Genomic DNA, 13963 nt, shown 5'->3' on the forward strand with positions numbered 1-13963 from the left:
ACTGTATCCCAATGAAATTTTTGCAATAAAGGAGCATCTCTGTTGTGCATGCAGTGGCAGACTCGCTGCATTTCCTCTTCAGCATCTTCTAGGCAGATCCCAGAAACTTGCACAGCGATTCAAGCGACTCAGCCAAGCAGTGTAGCTTCGTGATCTTTAGTACACAAAGGGAGTCCTCCGGGGGTGTGGGGGGCAGGATGCACCAACGAGACAGAAGTGTTCTCTCCGCCCTACCCAGTTCTTGCTTTCTACCATTTCTTGCTTTTATTATTATTATTTTTTTTTATTTTTTTTTTTGAGACAGAGTCTCGCTTTATTTTTTTTTTGCCCAGTTTTATTTTTTTTATTTTTTTTTCTTAGCATAATAGCATTTTATTTTTTTATTTTTATTTTTTTTGGTATATTATGGGGATACAGATTTTAAGGTTTCAATAAATGCCCATTTCCCCCCCTCCCCCCAAAAGTCTGAGTCTCCATCATGACCATCCCCCAGATGGTGCACATCTCACTCACTATGTATGTATATACCCGCCCCCCTCCCCCCTCCCACCTGCCCAATACCCTATTACTGTAGCACCTATGTGTCTACTTAGGTGCTACTCAGTTAATACCAGTTTGCTGGAGAATATATCTGGTGCTTGTTTTTCCATTCTTGGGATACTTCACTTAGTAGTATGGGTTCCAGCTCTAACCAGGAAAATATAAGGTGTGCTATATCACCATTGTTTCTTAGAGCTGAATAGTACTCCATGGTGTACATATACCACATTTTATTAATCCATTCTTTGATTGATGGGCACGAGTCTCGCTTTATTGTCCAGGCTAGAGTGAGTGCCGTGGCGTCAGCCTAGCTCACAGCAACCTCAAACTCCTGGGCTCGAGTGATCCTTCTGCCTCAGCCTCCAGAGTAGCTGGGACTACAGGCATGCGCCACCATGCCCGGCTAATTTTCTATATATATATATCAGTTGGCCAATTAATTTCTCTCTATTTATAGTAGAGAGGGGGTCTCGCTCTTGCTCAGGCTGGTTTTGAACTCCTGACCTTGAGCAATCCGCCCGCCTCGGCCTCCCAGAGTGCTAGGATTACAGGCGTGAGCCACCGCGCCCGGCCCATTTCTTGCTTTTAAAATCTCAAAGATGTCCCAAGAGACTTTCCTCGGGACGGGGACGGTGGGGGGCATAGGACAGACAGAACTGTGTGACACGATAAAGGAAACTGCCTCAGGGCAGCAAAGACAGCTTCACAGACACACAGGAATTGAATTGGACTTCTCTAAGCGGAATTTTGACTTCTTTCTGGGTCGCAGGGTGGTGTGGGCGGTGAGGGAACAGCAAGGGGGAAAGGAACTCGCCCCCAGCCGGGGCTGCACGTAGGACTGAGGCAGAGCTGGACTGGCCGGGTCTGGGGGTGCGGCGGAGGCGGGCCGTCGTGCCTCAGTTTCCCGGGCGGAGGTGCTCCGAGCGCCGCCCTCTGACGTCGCCAGGCGGGCGGGCCCGGGCCGGCCGCCAGGGGGCGCGCGGGGCGGCGGGGGTGGGCGCGCTGGGAGCGGAGCGCGGCGCCCCCGGGGCCGTGCGGGCGGCCGGGGCGGAAGCCTGGGCGGGAGGCGGGGCGGCGCGCTGAGTCACACGGGATCGACCCGCCCGCCGCTTCCAGGGACAGAGGTGACAGCGGCCCGGGACGGACGGCCGCAGCTGGCCGCCGCGCCAAGGGACCGCCGGGCGGAGGAGAGCAGGTCAGAGGCCGGGGCCGGGCGGGGAGCGGGGTCGCCGTCGGGGGCCGGGCGGAGGGTACCCGAGCCCCGGGGGACGCGCCGCTCGGCTGGGCCTGCGGCGGCGCTGCGCTCGGTGAGCCGGGAGCCCGCGAGGGCGGTGGGCGCCGTGGGCCCGCCTCGCGCCCGCCTCGCAACGGCCCGGCGGGTCTCGGGAGTTGGAGGGGGAGCGGAGGGATGCGGACGTGGGCTTCTAAGATGGTGTCAAGCCCTGGGCTCTTTTCACCGCACCGCCCTGCCACTCGGGCAGCGAGGCGGGATTGAGAGCTGGCGAAGGAATTCGGCGTTAGCCCTGCCCCCTTATCTTACTGATGCTCAGAGCCACACGTCCAGTCGATATAGGAGCCCGTGATTCCGAGTAAGGCAGGCAGGGTTTCCTGAGCAAGAGTTAGACTGTTGAGCTGGAGATGAAACTTTGGTTATGGTGGGGTTTTGCAGATACCCACGGACACCTGCATTCCTGTTGCAGGTACTGATGTCCACCAAGTATCAGTGTCTCCAAGGCTAATGATGCTGTCACTTGAATAAAGCAGTATTGGGGTTACCAAACAGGCCAGGGTCTGATGCAAATAAGGAGCCGTGAAGAATGCGTGGGGTATAGAGTTACATCGTAAGTGCACAAACAAAACTTTAAGTGCAGTCTCATTCTTTACTGTCTCATTTATACAGTAATGAAGGGTATTTTTGGCACTCACGTTATTCATAACATTGGTAACTTGCCTTTAGGTCTGTTTTACAGTAATTCTTTTACTGTATAAGATAAGAGTATCTTGCATTCAAACACTTTTCATAATTAGTGATGCTGTGGTATGTGGCAAGCTAGCGGTAATACATGCTAATATTTAGGGTTTGAGCATAGTTTACGTCTGCTTGTATGCATAGCTGAGTTACAGAGGGTGAGTAGGACTGATTACTTTGTAGTACCGGTAGTATTTTCTAAGACCAAAGTACCTGACAGCATGTAGGCATCATTTCTCAGTGCTGTCTTTATTACTCTCACAGCATGAATAGAATCAAGATGATGAACAAGTTAGTTGGGTTCAGCACCCATTTTTCTCTGAATTAAAGAATCCTGTGAGACCCCTTTCCATCTCTAGAGTTCTCTGATTTTGGACGTTAACTTGAAACACATGGTGCTCATTGTGGCAACAGAAACATTTAAGAAAAAAAGTTTTTAAAAGATCCTGCATGATGCATAGCAAATCTTCAAATTCATTATTCTCAACTCTCTCAGTCACTTTGTCAGTGTTGGGCTAAAATAAATGAAAAGAGATTTTTCAAATTACAGATACTTCAGTGTTACATTTACTTACATTCAGAGACTGGAATGGAGTGGTTTTTTTGTGCATGGTGGAGAACAGCTCAAGTATGGCCTGGGAATGGGGTCCCTGTAGTGCCACAGATAACTTTTGCAATAAACAAGAATGTTCTGACTCAGAAAATGCGATAAGATGACTTTTATACAGTGTTCATATTGTGTGCATTTGGGGCTGAGATTAGTGATAATTTTTATGGACACTCTGTCCAAATATGTCCCAGTTATTATTCTCCTTGCAGTCCCAGGCAGAGCCTTTCCTTCTAGTTTCCTTTGATCTTCGCCTCTTTCCCGACTCCTTTCTTCTCTGAAGGTCCCCCTTACCTGCAGAGACCCTCTTCACATTTCTCTTTCATCCACATTGCACTGCAGACCCTCCTTCAAGCACTGACTGAACTTACGTTACTTTTTCTCTTAGAGAACAAGGTAAATCATGATTCTTGAATCAGCATTTAAGATCTCCTAAAAACAAAGGGTAGATACTCATTTTTAGAGAAAAGACTCCATGAGACTCTGGTTCTGAAAAAGGGTTAGTTAAGTGGACCAGGTTTAGATTTTTATCTTATCTATGTTTGGAGACTGTAGTATAGGAAGCCTCCATCTCAGAAGGAAATCCTTTCTGCATGATGCATGGTAAAGCTTCAGATTCATTCTTGTTCCCAACCCTCCAAATCACTTTTATCAGTGTTGGGCTAAAAAAGTGATATTTCAAACTATGGCTACTTCAGTGTTAAATGTGTTTAGGAGAATGTTTTTAAATGATAAAAGCAATTACAATGGAGTGAATACAAATGAATCTTGCATACCTATTGCCAGGTATAAAGCTTGACTTATTGTCCAGGTTTATTATTCTGTCATTTCTGAAGTCAATGTATGAAGTCAGTAATGTACAACATGGCATTATTACAAGATTATCTCCTGTGAAATTCTCAAGTGCGCTTGGTCTTTTGCCAAAGTATCCTTAAATTCATTCAGCATACTTCTGGCAAGTTTTACAACATCAGTTCAATTAATATGAAGTAGTATTTCCTTATTATACCCAGCTCAGGAAAACATCTGAATAAGCTAATTTTCAAGATTGGTTAACTTAGTCTTGTTGTTCAGGAGTTAATCGTGACATATCTATCAGTCTCTTGCCTAGAAAGGCAGAGGGTCTAAAGTATGAATAGCAGCCATAAAATGAGATCACTTGGAAGCTCTGTAATGAAACAGCTGTTACACAAACCAGGTGTTAACTTTTGGGTAGGTACTTTATCCTCAGTGCTATATAAAAGGCAGCCATGGGAGGCAAAATAGACATAGAGTAGCGAACGTGTATTATTTCAGTTTTAGATTTGTAGGTGTTTTCTTCTGACTGAAGGATGTGACCACCAAGAACTGAACCAGCACAGCAGGGCAGGCAGGGCGTTGTGCTAGGGGTCCGAAGGCATGGATTTTGGTCCTGACTCATTCATTCATTCAACAAATATTCACTGTATGTGCGGGGCACTGTCGTAGGTGCAGGAGATGCAGTGGTGAGCAAAACAGACTCAGCCCTTGTGGAACAGACATTCTGGTGGGGTGGAGGCAGATGATAAATATGTGAATGGATAGAAGGTCAGAGGATCATAATGCTATGGAGAACTTTAAAGCAGCGTCAGCAGGAGATGGTAAGCGTGTGTGTATATTGGTGGGTTTATTTTCTATACAGAGGGGTCAGAGAAGGCCTCTACTGAGATAACTTTTGATCTGAGACTTGAAGGAATGGAGAGAGTGAGCAGGTGGCAGACGATGTGCAGGTTCTAAGCCCTGGTGCAGAAGCATGTGTGGCATGTGTGAGGGACAGCAAGGTCACGGTGGCAGGGCGGTGTGGCGTGGGTGAGGGGGAAGTGACCACAGATGAGAGGCGGTGGGAGTGGGGAGGGCACATCAGTGCAGGCCATTGTAAGGATTTTGGCCTTTGCTGTGAGTGAAGGGAAGGCTTTTGAAGGGAGGGTTTTGAACAGTGAAGCTCTTGATGACTTATGTGTTAAAAGGATCATCCCAGCTGCTGGGTTGAGAATAGACAGAAATGGGACAAGGGCTGAATCAGGGACACCTTCCTTTTTATACTAGCTGTGTGACCCCAAACCATAATTCTTCTCTGGGCGTTTGTTTCCTCCTCTATAAAATAACTGGGCCCCCCTCTAGCTCAAGAATTTTAAGATTCCAAGTGGTGCAAGATATTTCTACAGGGAGGCAAGAGATGTAGGAAGAGGTTCTAAAAGTAAATAAGTTCAAATGACCTGAAAACTTGACACCAGCCTGCCTTTAGCTGAATCATCCCAAATCAAGAGGTAATCAGGTCTTTTCAGTCAGGTTGTCAGGTCATGAGAACAAAAAACACAGTTTCGTAAATATTCTCTGCTGATCCTTTCCGGACTCTGCTGATCCCTGAATTTTCCCTTCCTGATTGAAAAAAGGATGAAAAGCTGTTACTCATCAACAGAGCTGGCAACCAGAGCAGCTTTTGTTGTTAGGAAAATTGGGAACTTTTGGGAAGGAAACAATTCTAATTTTGTGTTTATTCTAGGTCATTTGAATTTTTCTTTTGTAACACGCGAGGAATCTGAAAGATTGCTTTTGTTTTTAATTCTCTTATCCCATTCCCAGTCACCTCATGCCTCATAGGTACTCATTCCAATGCACTGAATGTGTTTCTTTTTGTCCATCTAGGATCACACAAACTGGGAGTGTTTGTTTTATATGCATGCATTTTAATTTATAATGCTTTAATTCATTTTCCTTCTATTTCCTCTAAGTACTGTTGTTTAAGATCCATCCATGTTGCTATGTGTATGTCTAGTTCTCTGCTTCTGAAGACTGCATTCTGCTCCGTGGCGTGTGCATCCACCACAGTCTTTACCTACCTGCTCTCTGTGTACCGGATGGATACTCAGGCTGTCCCTACTCCCTGACACCTCAGATATTGCTGCAGTGAGCATCTTCATACATGTGCACTTATGAAGCTGTATACTCTTTCTGCGGGCTGTGTACTCAGAAGGGAATTGCTGGATTATAGGCATGCAAGGGCTGAATTTGATTACATGGTGCCAGATTCCCCTCCACAGTGGCTGCACCAGTCTCTGTCCTGCCATAAGCGTGTGAAGGGTCCAATATCCTCACAGTCCACCAGCTCTTCCATGTTTTCTAGCCTACTAAGTGCAAAGTGATATCTTACTGTTTTAACTTGTATTTCCTTGATTACTAATGATTTTGAGTATCTCTTATACATATAGCTTCTTCTGTAAATTGCTTATTCCTGTCTTTGCCACATTCTCTTGAAGTTGATATCTGTTTTCTTGTTGCTGCTGTTTACTTGCAGAAGTAATTTTACAGTATAGATATTTACACCTTATTATGTTTAGACTTTGCAGATATCTTCTTATTTGGCCATCTGTTAATTCTGTCTTTGCTGTTCTTTGATCAAGAAAAATTGTTAATTTTGATGTAATCAAATAGATGAACTCTTTGACTTATGGTTTATATTTTTGGAGTTTTGATGAAGAAGCCCTTCCCAATCCCTAGGTAATAGCTGTGACTTTGGTATTTCTAGAGCCTACATTTGCATGTATTGTTAAGGATCTAGCCCTATTTTTTTTCCTATTTAATGAGTTTTTCTACTAACATCTCAAAAAAAAAAATTCATGCTTTACTCCCTTGAATTGTGGTACCCCCTTTTCATATATGGTTTGCATGGATATACTTGTCTATCTCTAAGCCCCTATTTTGTTCCATTAGTTTGTCAGTTCTTGCTTCATACTTTATTGCTCTGATTTTATAACAGTGTCTTTTTTTTCCATAGAGTTTGACAACATATACAGTGACTTTTGTAGTATGTCCTGATGACTGGCACAGCAAGTCATTCATTTTAAAGTTTACTTAGCTCTTCCCAGGCCAAAATTTATTTTTCCCTATATGATTTGGAATAAGTTTATCATGTTACTCAAAAGTTATATTTTTGAGAGATTTTTATTGGGATTATATTGAATTTATAAATTATTTTGAGGAGGCTTGACATCTTTTTAGTGGTAACTCATTCCATCCAGGAGCTTGTAATGTGTCTTTCCATGTATTCAGATTGTTTTTCTTAGCATTTTTTAAAATTTGGAAATAATTTAAAACTAACAGAAGAGTTCTAAGAATAGTACAAAGGACTCTTACATATTCCTTACCCAGAATCACCAAATGTTAGGATTTTGCCATATTTGCTTTATTACTCCCTCCCTAGATTTCTATGTACTTTTTTCCCTGATCCTTTTGAGTTAATTGTAGATATCGTGCCCTTTTATTCCTAAATATGTACTTTACCAGCTCATTTTTAAATCCTGTACTAGAACATAAACATTTTCTCCATAAAGGTCTAGGAGAATATTCTTGGCTAAATTAATTTCTAAATGCTTCCTAGTTTTGTTGCTGTTGTGAATCATGTTTCTTTTTATTATTATTTTCTAGTTGGTTATTGGTAGTTTAAGAGAAAGAATATATTGATTATTGTAAGCAGATCTTGTATCTAACAGTCTTGTACCACTGTCTTATTCAGTCTGTTGATTTCTGTTTTTTTTTTTTCTGATGGTTAATCATATCCTTTGAAAACAGTGATAGTTTCATTGCTTCTTTCCCATCCTTCTACTTTTTTAAAAAAATTTTAATACAATTTTATTTATACTCCTAATCAAAGTAAACCATTAATTAAATAAATTAATACATTTATTAAATTAATTAATTTGATAAATTACATTGTTTTGTGATTATTTGGGGTTAAATTATGTCTGCCTCTTTTTACTGTTTTTTTCCACAGCAGGAAATAAAAATGCAAGCATGGCATATTAATTAATTCAAAACTTTGTATTTCTGTTTTAACAAAAAACTGGATTATACAGAGCCTTCTCCTTATACTTCTTATTTCTTTTTCTTTCCTTATACCTGGCCAGGACTTCCAGGACTGTGTCATAACAGTTGCTGTTCTACTGGGCATCCTTGTCTCATTTTCAGTCTTAAAGATTTCACATTTCTGCAACAGCAAATAAGCAACTAAAAAAAAAAAAAGAAAAAAAAAAAAAAAAAAAGATTTCACATTTCATGTGTTTGTTTTAGGTTTTGTATGTAACCTTTATCAAGTTGAGGTATTTTCCTCTATCCCTAGTTCACTGAAAGTCTTCATCATAAATAGGTGATACGCCTTATCACATATTTTTTAGGATCTGTCCTCTGGGAAACGACGTCATCAGGCAGGCTGCATACCAAATCCTAAGCCTAGCTGAGGTTGTTTCAAACAGATAAATAAGAGACCCCAATATTTCTGAATGCTGCCTATATGGATTTATGGTAAACAACCCAGGGTAAGCTTATTTCATGATTAGGTCAGCTTTTTCCTCCTACCATTGAGAGACAGAATTTAAATAGCTGGCATGAAGAATGAGAGACAGAGCCATACTCACGATCACAACTTTAGCCGTCAGCATGATTATAAATATAAGATGTGTAAAATTACAGTTTCCTTACTCTGGATCAGTCTTTATTCCAGGTATAAATCTTAAGTAAATTTCAAGAAACACCGAGAGAGTTCTGCAGGTAGAGCCATAGGTAGTCTTGCAGCAAGGTAAACATGAGGGTGTTGGGCAGGTAATTCTCGTGGCCATCTCTTCCTCTTTTTGTTTGTTGTTGTTTTTTTTAAGGCTAGCTGTTTTTTCCAAATTATAAAAATTGCTGTTCTTCATTGTAGAAAAATTGTAAAATATAGAGAAGCAAATCCGTAATCCTGCCTTTTAACACCAACCCCTGTTAAAATATTGGCTATTTCTCTCTTTCTCTCTCTCTGGTCTTTTTTGGGGGCAAAGAGACAAAACTGCACTGTGTGATTTTGTATCATCCTTCCTTTTTTGGGGTTAGGCCATCAACTCTTGTTCTTTTTGCTTTGATTGGTCCTCTGGGGGGAAACCCCAATAAGAAAGACATAATTAATTTATAGCTGTGGGTGACAGCTTGCTTGCAATTTGGAACAGGCTCTGCCCGTGGGAGCTTCTGTGCACAAACAGCCCAGAGTCATTGTCAGAATGTGGAGCAGTCACAGCCCAGATCCCAGCAGACCAAAGACTAGCCTGGGGGCCTGAGGGGAGGAGAAGGACATTTGGTGTCACTTTGCTTCAGTTCCATCCCCCAGTTTTGCCCTCCTTCAGACCACACTTTCAGAAAATAAATAGAATGGGGAAAATAGTAATTTATTTTCTTTTGACTCTGAAATAAAACCCAAAGCAATTATTTTGGTTCCCCAGTCACATTTCGCTAGCGTGCCGTGTGGTACAGGCGTGTGCTAACAAATAGCAGAAAGTGGCAGAATCCTGGGTTAACCTTCCTATCAGCAGGTGGCTTCAATGTGCAGCTGCCTTCCCTCCTCACTCTCATCCCTTTACCCTGCTCTGCCTTTTTATTTTGTAGCAACACTTGTCACTTTCTAAAATGCTGCAGTCTGCCTTCCCCATCCCTCATCTAGAAAGTTCTTTATCTTTGTTTTGTTCCCCTGAAAGTTCTTTATCCTTGTTTTGTTCCCCTGAGAAATGAGTCTATAAGTGAGTCAACCCATAAAAAAGCACTGTGATCCACAGGAGGGAAGCCTAAGGTATGGGTGAGGAAACAGAGTTCTCTTAGCCTCGTTTCGATGCCTGGGTTCAGGAAGCCTGTAGAATCCCCAGTTCCTCTTTGACACTGTAAGCGCCACCAACAACCCAGACACAGAGCTCATTTCTCTAGGTCTGTTCTAGCCCCTCCTGGGGACTCTACATTTTCCTGAAAGTAGAATATGAGCATCTGTGTTGCTGACGAACACACGGTGGGAGGAGGGACGGGGGTAGAATAATCAGTGCTGACATTCTAGCCTGGGTCTGGGCCCAGCACACACACTGCATTGTTTTCACGAGGTGATTCTCTTAGGATAAATGAGCCTGCCCCATCAGCAGAAAAAGTTGCAATGGATGTGCCGAATTGTGCTTAACTCCCCAACCTCACACCCCTTTCTAGTTCATTCTCTCCTCCCATTCCCAGCAACGCAGAAACTTTTTGGCTTTTGTCATTTCTGAACAATAAGTGTTCTGGATCTAGTTCAGAGTCTCATGATGAGCAGTCATGGCTCGTGTACCTGGTCAGTTTATTCTAAAGCAAGGTCTGAAGTCATAGTAATAGCACTGTACAGAAAAATAAAAAATACACCGTAATGCTGTCCTTAAGGCCAGTGCCACAGACCAGGTCTCTCCTGTAGAGATCATCGCTTGGCTCATATTCCTGAAAGGCTTGCTTCAGTTTATTGCTCTACTACTGGGCACTTACTATTGGTACCCACAAACTCCCCCAACAACCCTTAAACTTAGCTGCCTAGCCTTCAAGACTGGGCCAAATCTGCTAATATACAGTATCCCCTGTCAAGACCCCATTGGGTACCTGAAACCAAGGATAGTACTAAACCTTATACGTGCTGTGTTTCTCCCTATACGTACAACCCATGATAAAGTTTAAGTTACAGTTTAGATTAGGTGCAGTAAGAGATTAACAAGAACTAATAAACTAGAATAATTATAACAGTATACTATAATAAAAGTTATGTGAATATGATCTTTTTCTCTGTTACTCTAAAATATCTTTACTGACCTATTTTCACACTACAGTTGACCATGGGTAACTGAAACCATGGAAAGCAAAACCGTGGATAAGGGGAGACTACTGTATGTAATACAACAATAATGTAATAACAGCAAGATAAAAGGGATAGACATAGCACTCTGGGAGGCCAAGGTGTGAGGATAGCTTGAGGTCAGGAGTTTGAGACCAACCTGACCAACCCTGTCTCTACTAAAAATAGAAAAAATTAGCTGGGTGTGGTGGCGCATGCCTGTAGTTCCAGCTACTCGGGAGGCTGAGGCAGGAGGATCACTTGAGCCCAGGAGTGTGAGGTTGCTGTGAGCTAGGCTGATGCCATGGCACTCTAGCTTGGGCAACAGAGTGAGACTCTGTCTCAAAAAAAAAAAAAATATATATATATATATAAAAAGCTGAGTTGGTTTCTATATTCCACCTCCTTTTGCCGTTTTGTAGACCTTCTGGTTCTAATGACAAAAAAAAACTAGTGTTCCCTTTTTTTTTTTTTTTTTTTTGAGACAGAGTCTCGCTTTGTTGCCCAGGCTAGAGTGAGTGCCATGGCGTCAGCCTAGCTCACAGCAACCTCAAACTCCTGGGCTCAAGCAATCCTCCTGCCTCAGCCTCCCGAGTAGCTGGGACTACAGGCATGCGCCACCATGCCCGGCTAATTTTTTTTTTCTATATATATTAGTTGGCCAATTAATTTCTTTCTATTTATAGTAGAGACGGGGTCTTGCTCTTGCTCAGGGTGGTTTCGAACTCCTGATCTTGAGCAATCCGCCTGCCTCGGCCTCCCAGAGTGTTAGGATTACAGGCGTGAGCCACTGCGCCCGGCCTAGTGTTCCCTTTTATTTACATATGACAACAATACCATTATTGTCACCTAAAAAATTGCAGTAATTCCTTAATATAATGAAAATTCTAGTCAATGTTCAAAATTTCCCATGGTCTCATTTTTTTAAACAATTGATTTGTTTGAATCAGGATCCAAGAAAGGTACGCTTATTGCATTTAGTTAATGTTCTTCTCTCTCTCTCTCTTTTTGTTTTTGTTTTTTTTTTTTTTTAGAGACAAGGTCTCGCTATGTTGCCCAGGCTGGAGTGTAGTGGCGAGATCATAGCTCACTACAGCCTTGAACTCCTGGGCTCGAGCGATCCTCCTGCCTCAGCCTCCGGAGTAGCTGGGACAACAGGCACACACCACCATGCCTGGCTTGCTTAATGTGTTTAAGTGGCTCTTAATTTGTAAGTTTCCCTTTTTAAATTTAAAATCTTGCAATTTATTTGCTTGCAATTTATTTGTTGAAGAAACTGGTTTGTTTTATTAGAGTTTTTCACATTCTGAATTTTTTTAAAGGCTTGTTGTCTCTGTAGTGAGTTACCTCACCCTTGAATCTGTCACTCACTGTAAGAGTTTCCAAGTTATTCAGGCATCCAGAAATAGAAAGGATTCACTGGCCCACGTATTATAGTTTGGTCCAGCACTAAGGTCATTTCTGAAGAGTCTTCCAAAATGTTCAAGGTGTCAGGGAATGACATTATCAACAGCAGACCATCTCTGTTTAAAAACATTCTCTCTCCGAAGGAATTTTATAACTTCTCTTTGACAAGGCGTTTTCATGTTCCCTAGACTTCAGGGAGAGAATTGTGAAGAAAATAAGTACTCTGCTTTTCTTCCTTTAGACAGTGCTTGTTGCTTTAAGGATTTCTGGGGCTCAGTGCCAGAACCTCCTTGGGATATTATTGTCTTACAGTTTAGATCTGCTTATCAGGAAACGTCTGAGAATCCCTAGGGTCAGGTAAGAGGAGAATGAGTTTACATTAAAACTAGACTTAGTGCCTGTTGGAGTCCTTTATTTGTGAGCAGCTAGCTGGGCTATGAGCAAAATACTAATATGTATGTTTTTCCAGAACCATAGTTTTCATCACTTGTTCTTTCTGCTGCCTGTCTAGATGTTGTTCAGTAATTATAATATCTAGACCACTGTAGACATGAAGAAATTCAGTTTTATTTTTCTTTTAGTTTTGCTGCCTTAACCTGCTAGTCAACTGTGATAGTTTTGCAGGGTCATGAACCAATATTAAAAGTAAAAAGAATGAAAATTGCTGCAGAATGAAACTATGTTTGGATTTATTTATTTAATGATTTGAAGGTTGTAAGGATAAAGTATCTCAATGTCAATATTTTATTTAGTTTTATAGTCACATGGTTAATAAACCAAGACTAAAAACATAGAAAAAGAAGGCATTCAATAAATTTCTTCTAAGAGATTTGCTGATATCAATCAGTAAATTAATGAAAATCTTTGGGTTGAATTTTACCAGTATGTTCAAACTTTATTCCGTAGGTGGGATTCATGCTTGGTTAATATTTTCTTCTTGGGACTTCAAATGCTTAAAAATTATAATTATTATTCATAGTAAAAGTGTTAATCAGAGGTCATTTGCTAGTTAACTGATTATTCTTCCTTGCAGTGGTCAGAGAACAATAACAAGCACTTCATGTTCACACCTGATCACAGGTAGCAACACTACATATAAGAGAGAAAGTATTGGAAAAGCAGTCTGTAGATGTAATTGTATTGTAATAATGTGTGTTTTAATGCTGTATTATACTTTATATTTAATGAGAACAAATACTCTGGTATTTTTCAACTCTGTATTTGAATATGGTGTTTTTCTTGTGGACAGAAGAAAGAATAGTTGCAAAGGTACACATGGCCTTGCAAAGAACTGCCAGTATTCTTCAGGTGAGAGCTTAGGGTATTTGGTAGGTGGAGAGAATCAGGAAATGAGGCCAAACTTGTGGGCAGGGATCAGATCATGACGAGCTTTGTTACTGATTATAAAGGAGTTTCAGACACTTCCTACACGTGATGGATGGAGAATCTTTGAGGAACTTCAAGCAGTAGAGAAGTATGAAATTTGGTTTTTCAGGCTGGGTGCCATGGCACATGCCTGTAGTTCCAGCTACTTGGGAGGCAGAGGCAGGAGGATCGCTTGAGCCCAGGAGTTCGAGGTCAGCCTGGGCAACATAGCAAGACCCTATCTCTTTTTTTAAAAAAAGAGTTTTTAAAAAAGATAATCCTAGTTGTAATATGGAAAATAGGAAAAAGGGAGATAAGACTGATAGGTAGCCATTTAGGAAGCTATTGCAGTAGTCCCAAAGAAAAGATGGTGAGAGTCATAGCTTGATGTGTTTAAAAGATTTAACGATAGTGTTGATATTTT

At 41.7% G+C, this 13963-nt stretch overlaps 1 protein-coding gene across 2 annotated transcripts in view; it reads left to right on the forward strand.

Annotated features, from left to right (window-relative positions):
- Window positions 1-1606: 1606 nt before the first annotated feature.
- The window catches only part of DNMBP (dynamin binding protein), a 106085-nt gene continuing 93728 nt past the window's right edge, over window positions 1607-13963 (forward strand). The window contains exon 1 of one of the 2 annotated variants that reach the window (XM_012768350.3): window positions 1607-1735. The gene's annotated coding sequence lies outside the window, so the exon portion shown is untranslated. Of the gene's footprint in view, window positions 1736-11325; window positions 11978-13963 lie in introns of those variants that run through there. The other variant, XM_012768358.2, reaches the window with a different exon arrangement.

Source organism: Microcebus murinus, chromosome 14 (genome assembly GCF_040939455.1).
Source record: "Microcebus murinus isolate Inina chromosome 14, M.murinus_Inina_mat1.0, whole genome shotgun sequence".
Taxonomy (NCBI): domain Eukaryota; kingdom Metazoa; phylum Chordata; class Mammalia; order Primates; family Cheirogaleidae; genus Microcebus; species Microcebus murinus.